This window comes from Eurosta solidaginis, chromosome 3 (assembly GCF_040869045.1).
Source record: "Eurosta solidaginis isolate ZX-2024a chromosome 3, ASM4086904v1, whole genome shotgun sequence".
Taxonomy (NCBI): domain Eukaryota; kingdom Metazoa; phylum Arthropoda; class Insecta; order Diptera; family Tephritidae; genus Eurosta; species Eurosta solidaginis.
In genome coordinates, this window is record NC_090321.1 from 101,577,738 (window position 1) to 101,588,354 (window position 10,617).

Below are 10,617 nucleotides of genomic sequence, written 5' to 3' on the forward strand. Positions count from 1 at the left end.
TGTGTTTGACTCACTGATGGGATCAGAAGATGTCGACGCAAATGATGTGTTGGCCATCCGGAAAAAACATATGTCTACCTACGCAATATATATGCGATGCTTATCCACAATATCTGCTGAGGCAGAGAAATTTAAAAAAGTAGAAAACAGCGCTATCTCTGAGCAAGCACCCCCAGCCGCACCTCGTGGGCATAAGATCCGCCTCCCTCCCTGCGACACGGAGATTTTCAAAGGTGACTATTTATCATGGCCAACCTTTCGTGACCTGTTTACGGCCATATACATAAATAATTCCGACCTACAGGGGGTGGAGAAATTGTTCCATCTGAACAACAAGACACAGGGCGAGGCCAAAGATATTGTAAAAAAATGCCCTCTAACAAATGATGGGTTCGATATGGCCTGGAAAAACCTCTGCGAAAGATATGAAAACAAGCGTATATTAGTCAACACGCAATTACAAATTCTTTTTAATTTGAAGAAGGTAGAGAGTGAGTGTGGGAGCGCGTTAAAGAAATTACATAGCGATATAAACAATTGTCTATCGTCCCTCAAGTGTCACAAAATCGACACATCCAATTGGGATGCAATACTAACATATTTGTGTTCGACAAAGTTACCGGAAAGTACACTGGCTCTATGGGAACAAAGCATAGACCACAAAATGGACATATCTAAATGGGAAGATATGGACAGATTTCTATCAAATAGGTTTCAGACACTGGAAACAGTGTCTAGCTTCACTGGCACTAACGCCCAAAAGGGACAAAAGCCATCAAATACTCGGCATACAACCGAAACCCCCATAAAAAGACTTGGTACCTTCCAAACGAAGGTATCAAAACCTACCTCAAAACCAACTTCCAGGGTTTTTTGCAAAATGTGCAAAGCTGAACACAGGTTACGGAATTGTCCCCGATTCTGTGATCTGACCCCAGTGGAGAGAATCAACTTCATCAAATCCATGGGGGGATGCCTGAACTGTTTATCCCCAGGACACACAGTGACGAGGTGCACCAGTTCGTACAACTGCGCCAAATGCCACTCTCGTCACCACACGCTCCTGCATGCGGACACAGTTCAGCAAACTACGAGGCGCAATCCATTTAAAGACGCGGATAATATCCCGTCAACTTCAGCACAAGTACAAAGGAGACAGGAATCGGGGCAACCAAATACTTCTGCGAACCAGAATGTAAATTCCTGTCATGCTCATTCCAGCACAGGCGTGCTATTAGGAACTGCTCGCGTACACATTCATTATAATGGTACCGACTTCTCCGCGCGGGCCCTAGTTGATTCAGGGTCTGAATGCTCTTTCATGACAGAACGACTAAAACGCAGAATCAATTTGCCGGCAAGGAAAATGCATGCCCAAGTCTCAGGCATCACCAACGCAGTATCTGCTCAAGTGAAAGAGGCATCCACCATAGAGCTACGTTCACCAGTGGACCCATGCTTTAGCTTGACTACTCCTGTTCTAATTTTAGCCAAACTAACTGGGAATCTGCCATCCTGCCATATCGAAACAATGACGATGCAGGCGTTCCCAGACTTAGTTTTGGCAGACAAGAGGTTCTACGTCAATGAAGATGTAGACCTCATACTTGGTGGAGACATATATCCCCAAATTATACTAAGCGGTCTAAAAAAGAATGTACTAAATACACTTCTGGCCCAAGAGACAGTGTTCGGTTGGATACTAACCGGTCGTATTGAAGCACCGAATCCAACAAAGAACATAGTGTCGTTTTACAACGAAGTCGCGCTGGACAACCAACTAAAAGCTTTCTGCGAGTCAGAAAATTTGCCAAAAGGCAAAAGCATTAATGCAGATGACGCATATTGCGAACAGCTGTATAAAGAAACAACAAGAAGAAACGAAGATGGGAGGTATATAGTATCCCTCCCATTCAAGCAAGGCTACTCAGAAGAGCTGAGTTTAGGAGGATCCCTTAAGCGCGCATTCTCACAATATTATCGAAACGAGTCCCGGTTAATAAAAAATCCGGACTTAGGGAACGAATATATTAGGGTACTCTCAGAATACGAGACTCTTGGACATATGGAAAAAATCAGCAGTGTCGTCGCAGCAGATGAAACAAATAATTACTTTCTGCCACACCACGCCGTTGTCAAAGCAGAAAGTATAACGACGAAAGTCCGAGTCGTTTTCAATGCCTCAAGCCCGACGGCTAATGGCACCAGTCTAAACGACATTCTCCTACCTGGTCCAATACTACAAGCAGATCTCCCAATTCTTATTCTGCGTTGGAGACTCTATCGATATGTCTTCAATAGCGATATAGAAAAAATGTATAGGCAAATTTGGATGGATGCCAACCATACCAAATTTCAGAGGATTGTTTTCCGAAAAGACATTAGTGAACCAATAGGCCTCTACGAGTTAAAGACTGTGACGTTCGGAGTTAACTGCGCTCCATACCTGGCCATCAGAACGCTCCTACAGCTAGCGGACGATGTGGAAAATTCCCATCCAACAGCATCGAGCATCCTGCGAGAATGCATGTACGTAGACGACGTATTAGCGGGAGGACACACCATCGCATCGACCATTAAGGCAAGGGATGAAATACGACAGGCACTACAGTCAGCTGGTTTTCCACTTAGGAAATGGACATCAAACTCGGAGGCAGTTCTAAAAGACATCCCGAAAACTGATCGACTAAGCGAAGACTTTCTGGCGTTCGAAGACACCAGCACCGTGAAGGCATTGGGCATAAGATGGAATGCCCACTCCGATCTCTTTTATTTTAAAGCAGGACCACTGGAGGATCCAGAAAAACTAACTAAGCGAGAAATATTGTCAGCCATCGCCAAGCTGTTCGACCCATTAGGGTGGCTCGCCCCAATGGTCATAGTGGCGAAAATATTAATGCAGAATATTTGGTTAGAAGGCACCGGATGGGATGAGCCTGTCTCACCAAATACATTAGAACGGTGGAAAACCTTCACCCAACACTATGGCGAAATCGATAACATACGGATACCGCGGTGGGTAAATTTTTCCCCGGAAGGCGAAATAGAAATCCACGGTTTCTGTGACGCTTCCGAGAAAGCATATGCTGCAGCGATATATATGCGCGTAAAAAGAGACGATCAGGTTTTCATACACTTACTCTTAGCAAAAACCAGAGTAGCTCCAGTGAAAACCATCTCGCTACCACGTTTAGAACTCTGCGGCGCCGTGCTTCTCGCAGAAATGATGGAATCAATATTCCGAAATATTCATTTGGGACCAGTAAAAGTTCACCTCTGGACGGATTCAACCATCGTACTCGCATGGATACGCAAGCCGCCCTGTACTTGGTCAACCTTCGTCGCACATCGAATTACCAAGATCCTCGATATGGTCGGTAATAAGGACTGGCTTCACGTTGACTCGGAATCTAACCCAGCGGACTTAGGGAGCAGAGGACTACTAGCGTCAGATTTGGTCAACAATTCGTTGTGGTGGCAGGGTCCTTCTTGGCTACAAGAAGACAATTCTCACTGGCCAGCACAAGATGCCGATTACAACACGTCCGTTGAGGAAAAGAGGGCACAATCATATGCCACGACAAGGGTAGATCATACAGATATTCTTGAACGATTTTCAGATTTTCCACGAGCTTTGAAATTCTTATCTTATGTTAGGAGGTTCTATAAAAGAACGCATCCTAAAACCAAAGCAGTGTTCCAAGAAAAGTCGTGCATAATCTCAGCCGATGAGATTAAGGCAACGACTCAAGCATTAATACGAGTCTGCCAGAAACAAGTTTACGGTACCGAATATTTAAAATTAAAGAATAGGGAACCTATTGATCGGAAGAGTGAAATCCTGTCACTCAACCCATACATCGACAAAGACGACATTATCAGAACAGGAGGGCGTCTAGGGGCTTCAAAAGACATGTCATTCAACGAGCGGCATCCGATCATCTTGCCTTACAATTGCAGGCTGTCTCACCTTGCAGTCATGATGATTCATCATGATTCCCTTCATGGCGAGAACCAGCTCATGCTCCGCCTTATTCGAACCCAGTATTGGATTCCGAATGTCAAGACAATGATCAGAGCCATCATCCACAATTGCAAAACCTGCATTATTCACAGGAAGCAGGCGCAGTCCCAACTTATGGGTACCCTTCCCTGCGAACGTACTACTTTTACTCGCGCGTTCACCAATACCGGGGTAGATTTCGCGGGGCCTTTCGACATAAAAAGCTACCGCGGTAGGGGATGTCGACTGTCCAAAGGCTACGTATGCCTATTTGTTTGTTTCTCCACTAAGGCCATCCACCTAGAGGCCACTAGTGACCTGAGCACCCCATGCTTCCTCGCAGCCTTTTCGCGTTTTATCGCGAGAAGAGGATGTCCAAAAAACATCTACTCCGACAATGGTACGAACTTTGTCGGAGCTTCCCGATCTCTACGATCGGAATTCAAAGCCTTCCTGGCAGAAAGCCGAGACAAAACAGTCTCCAAGTATAGCCATCAAGCATTAACTTGGCATTTTATTCCCGCCGGCGCTCCGCATATGGGCGGCCTGTGGGAAGCGGGAGTGAAGAGCTTCAAAAGCCACTTCAAAAAGGTCGCTTCTCTCCATAAATATACCATGGAGGAGTTCCAAACCCTTCTGTGCCGGATCGAGGCATGCCTAAATTCACGGCCTCTCAGCCCGGCGTCCAATGACCCAACGGACCTGGAGCCACTAACCCCAGGACATTTCCTCACCGGCAACCATCTTCTGGCGCCGCCAGAACCGGATGCGAACGAAAGCCCTGCCTCCATGCTAAATAGATGGCAGAAGCTCAAGGCCCTCCATCAAACCTTCTGCCGGCGATGGAAAACCGAATATTTATCCGAACTCCAAAAACGAGTGAAGTGGAAGCGTCCCAAGGAAAATATAAAAGTGGGAGATCTCGCTGTCCTCAAAGAGGACAATTTATCTCCCAACGAATGGAGGTTAGGTAGAGTCGTCAACGTACACCCCGGCGAAGATAACCGAGTACGTGTAGTCGACCTCATAACCGAGAAGGGTCAAGTCAGACGACCTTTGGTCAAACTGATCCTTCTTCCCATGGAGACAGACTGTGAGAGGGCTACGAGCTCCTCTTAACAATCCCTCCGTTCTTCCACATACCTCCTTTAAAAAAAAAAAAAATCAATAAAAATCAACCTCGTCTTTACATTTTCCAAAAATCAACCCCAGCCCTCGTTTTCCCGAAACGAGGCCAACCAACAACCTAACGCAGATCCGATATCCGCCACATAGAACCTAAAGGGACTCAGCCCATTCTATTCTTAAGCTTACAAAGCAAACCCCAGAAAACCACAACACTATTTCCCCCGACTACCTACAATTAGAGGCCCACGGTTAGTGATCGCATCGAAAGTATATTAAGGAACCCACGTCTTCGTGTCTCTCTATCCCTAAGCTTGTGTTTCTCCCGAGCCATATATTATCATCAACCCCCGGTCTCGTGAGGGTGCGAGTCTACCGGAGGGGAAACCTAAAGCGTACTACGCGATGGCAATGGGGAAAGGGAGCGCGGGACATAAAGACGCGTTCAACCACGCGCCGTGATGCCCCGCTATCCCTAAGCTTGCGTCGCTCCCGAGGCCCTAATTATAATCAACCACCCCGGTCTCGTGAGGGTGCGAGTCTACCGGAGGGCGATCCTACATCTTATTTTTTCTTTTTTTTCCCACCCCCGGTCTCGTACCGAGTCTGCCGGAGGGGGAATCCTACGCCTAGCTACTTGTGGGCAATGGGGAAAGGGAGCTAGAGACACGAGGACGCATGGGAGCTTACCAAAAGCTCGCAAAACAAAAAGCAAAACTGAGGCTTCATAATAATACTAACCGGGGGCCCCTTGCAAAAAACCACCCCATTCACTCGTTATCCCATAACGAGGACATCATAAAAGCCTACCGCAGAAGGGCGAACCGATCTGCCACAGAATCTAAGGGCTTTCGGCCTTTTGTAGATTTAAATTTCCCACAGTCACTCGCTTCCCCCAGCGAGGATACCAGAACCCTAATACAGACCCACGGTCTACCCCAGAAAGCAGATGCACTCAGCCAAAGGCATGAGGCCAACAAAAGTTTTTGTCCAAGGGGTAGGGACAGCCATATTTAAATATGTATTCATATCCCTTTACAAAAAATGATAACAATAATAAACTTATAAATGCCAACAGGTTTAGGAAGAGAGTCTTAAATTTCTGGTCAATGTTTTGTGAATCGATAAAGAGTCATGTGGGTTTGCACATTCTCGAGCCGGAACATTCACCTCTCGAACGCTTCCATGAATACTTGACGGACAAGAACTCTCCGAAATTTCAGACTAAAAGGGTGAATACTCCCTGTGTAGCAGGACAGCACAAAAGCTTGGAATCTAAAGTTCTAAGACGAATTGGCAACATACTGCATTTTTTGAATAAAAGTCCAACGCGCGGCATTTTCTAAACAATTTCTGAAAGAGTGACCAACCCAACATGACCTTATCAATCACGAAATGTTCAGTAGAAACCGAATCATTTCCCCGCAACATATTGGCACTGGCAAAACCATTATCACTACTACTAGACTACTAGATTCTTCCCGCTTACTGGATTACGAATGGGAATTTCAAAACCCCAATCAAAAACGGAATCGTTTCGTAATTTCACATAAAAAAAAAAAAAATTTGGAAGTGGGAAAAGGTTCCCTAACCTTGAGCAGTATCCGGCACCCCTTACCACTGGTGGGGGGAAGTGCCGGACTTACAAAAGGTCGTTGAAAGCGGGAGGGCATCCCACCGGGTGGATGCTCCCCTTACCTCGAGCAGTATCTGCTACCCCTTACCTCTGGTGGGGGGAAGTGTCAGACTTGAGCGAGGCCTTAACTAACAAAACCAAACACATCACGCAGTATCTGCCACCCCTTACCACTGGTGGGGGGAAGTAGCAGACTGACGCAACGTTTTCCCTACCTGACGTAATCTCAACGTCAAAAAAAAGTCTTCAGTATTCTTCTAAACCAGCCCATGTATTCCTTTCAATAAAACCTTTAACAACACCCCATATCGACTTTTTACCTTTGACTTGATCATGCACTGACAGCATTGTATGATCATCAACAGTTCTTACAAGGCAATAGTGCATTTAGACATTGAAACTATCGGCATATGGAATGCCAGCATTAACACTAGTTACACCTATGGAATACAATTCACCCGTTTCACGCATCTCTTGGTTTTCAGTCACCTGTCCCACGGAAGCCAATAATTGCACAGTTAAATAAATAGTACGTGTCTTCTTGCCTTCATTATTGGTTAACCAATCGTTGAAAAACATATTTTCAGTTTTCCGCGCTGCATGAAATTCCAAAAAGAATATCGATTTTGAAAAAAAATCATGCGAAATAGCGTATCGACATTAATTGCAAGCATTGTCCGTTCTAATTGACGGCCTTCATGTGTTGATGAGCATTCAGCTGTCACAATAAATGGAACAATGTATCGCAAGTGAAAGCACTACGCACATTCGCGCGTACTAAATCTCACACAGAACAAAATACCAATTTCTTCTGTTGATGCTGTTGCTGTTGTAATGCTGGATGCATATGCTGATGCTGTTGCAATGGGGGTGTGATAACGCCAGGTGGTAGTATAGACGGAATGAACTTAACGGCACTGGTATTTCTGGGCGTACTCGGTACAATAAGGTGCTCAAAATGTTCACGTATCCACTCACGGTAGTCAATTACATCATCGGTTACCCGTATTATTCGTCCTAGGATGGTACGCTCAGCGCAATTACTACCGTATTCGTTGAGTGGACTCACAGCATTCGCCAACAACATATATGCATATTCAAATGCTTGTTTTACCTGTCATGCACCATAGGAGCTACGTCCAATATCATTACCCGGCGTCAGTGGATCTTCCATACATAATAATGATGGACGATGTCCGTCAATCATTTCACGTTGCAGGTCTTCTTTTGGTAAATAACGTCCGCCATTCTTTATCGAAATGCCAATTTTCATATAATTGAACTTACGCCCATAAAATTCAAAAAAAAAAAAAAACTCCAACAACAGTACACCTAAATTGGCCTTATCATGGTCTATTTTATGCGGATGTAATTGTAGGAAACTTATACACATTAATATTAATGAGTAAGAGGAAATGCCACCGGTAGGAACTTCATTGAGATCACGCTGTAACAAAAATTGCTTCAGCACGAGCACCAGTTTCGCTAACACTGGATAATCTTGTTTAAATTTCTTAACTAGTTCGGCCGAGTGTACACCCGATTGCATATTAAAGGATATATCTACTCTTACTTGCGATTCACGATCTGTGAGCTTTATGATGGGCACAGACGCTTTGTCAAGTACGCGCACTGAATGTGGTTCGGCAATTCCGCGCGCAATCAGTGCTGTTTCGAGAGTTCGCAGTGGGGCCTTTTCCCATAGTCCTAACACAACTAAATCAATATCCGATGTGGGCAGAAATAGGCCCGTACGAAATGAGCCAAATATTTCCACAACCGCTTTCGGCCAGATTGAGTGTACCACCGCTTCTAGGTGCTGTACCACTTCATTGCGTATAGCATGCTCGGTGGGCGTGGGCAATACATAATTATAAAATTGTTCGATTTCCTGATGTAAACCAACAATTCCGCGTCCATATTCAAAACTTGGCACTCGCCAGGGGCAACCTTTGTACTTTACTACTAATTTATCCATATATCTGCTGAGGTTAAATGTGCTTACCTTAATATCTACCATACGTCCAATTTTCCTACGTGATGGATTATAATAGCTTGGCCGATCGTGAGATGGCATTTTTGTATTGATTGTTGTATCACCTACACCACCACCACCAACTGGTGTTGTTGCAGCTGTTGTAATATAGTCGTTGTTTGGTGTTGAATCAATTGAGTTGTTGCTGGGTGTATTACCACTACTATTTGTGCCACTGCTACAGTTATTATTATTATTATTATTATTGTATATTGAATTTCGCAATCCTACGTTACCAACCTGCTGTAGAAGTAAGTGTAGAGAATCCCGATCCCGTGCACTTAAAGATGCGCCGTTTAATTTACTATTACCACCACTATGTAATTGTTGTAATTGTTGACTTTGTTGTTCTAACAATTGGCTCATATCATGCGCTGTGGTCTCCCAAATTTTACACCATGTGCGTAATGCTGGACCCTCCTGTTCCTCTTGAAACCAGCCAACAAAAGGATCCATTCAAAACAGTCTTCCTTCTCACAGAACAGAAATCGTATTGGCCCGCAATCCAACCAAAGATTTCGCGTCGTCGTCCACTTGCGAAAGATTGCGCGTGAAAAACACCTATTATTTTATTAGTAGATGTGTGAGTACCATTCTGCGTAATGAAATTGTCGTATCATCGCAGTTTGCCAGTGAACCACCCATCCTTAATTTCCGCTTGACGTGCGCGGCGCTTTTCACGATTCTCCTTCAAGCGTTCAACTTCTTTGACAACATAGGAACGACGTGCACCCACATTTGCCGCCACTGAACTAGACGCTATGGATGATGAATTGCCTGCGCTAGTGCTCATGGTAATGCCACCGCCAACAGCACTGCTACCACCTCCACTACCAGCAGCTGATGCTAAACGCGTTGCATTGTTAGTAGTACGTGAACGTACTATACCCGTTGTTGGTGGTGGTGGCATATTCTCGGAATGTTCTTATACAGCGGATGAAGAAAGTAAACTTGTGGCATTGATGGTAGCACGATTGGTACGATGCCCGATGGCACCCTGTGTTGCATTACGCGATAGATTGTTTGGCGCTGTCGCTTGTTTTTTCGGTTCGGGTGCAGCATTTTGTTCAGGTTCAGGATCTTGCAGTATCTCCGGATTTAACGCGAGTATGGCATCCAATTCAACTTCTTTGCCGTTAGTTCCGCCACGTTCATACCATTCGACAGTGATCGATTTGCCAGTTTCATTAATTTTAGAGACTACAGCGGCGTGCACCCGACCATCTGTGCGTTTAATTTTAACGCTTTGTCCAACTGTAATGAATTCCATTGTAGTGGGAGTTGTAGCTGTGAACCTGAAATGAAATAAAAGAATACAAAATTAGGAAAATTTATAAAAATATAAAAAGGGAACGATACTAGTATACTTACCCAGCACATTTTTTCTTCATAAAGAAAATTCATTAAAAATGTCGGTATACTCATTTCCATGAATGAATGACATTTTTGAATGAACGAATCAAGGTTGCCACTCGATGACATTTGCTTGTGTCTTTCCTTACGCCGTGAACACATTGCGCGCGACCCCATGGGATCACAAAGCGGATCCGCGGGATCCAACAACTAGAGTGTTAGGACCCGAACAACCACTCGAGACCGAAATGATTTTCGACTTTATTTGCATGGTTTTCTTTGTTGACGGGTTAGTGAAGAATAAAAATGTCAAGCATAAACAAAATATGTCCCGAGACATGTTCAGGATAGAAACTGTTTTTGTGTTTTTTTTTGAAGTTCTGACACAGTTTCGTCAGTCCTTTTAGCCTGGAACCCAAAAAGTCCTACGCGGACCAGGGAGGTGCCCGACACACCGTACCAACC

The 10,617-nt window shown here is 44.7% G+C and overlaps 1 pseudogene; it reads right to left on the minus strand.

Moving 5' to 3' along the window:
• Window positions 1-7,548: 7,548 nt before the first annotated feature.
• On the minus strand, window positions 7,549-9,255 carry LOC137245949 (non-canonical poly(A) RNA polymerase protein Trf4-1-like; annotated as a pseudogene).
• Between the last annotated feature and the right edge of the window lie 1,362 nt (window positions 9,256-10,617).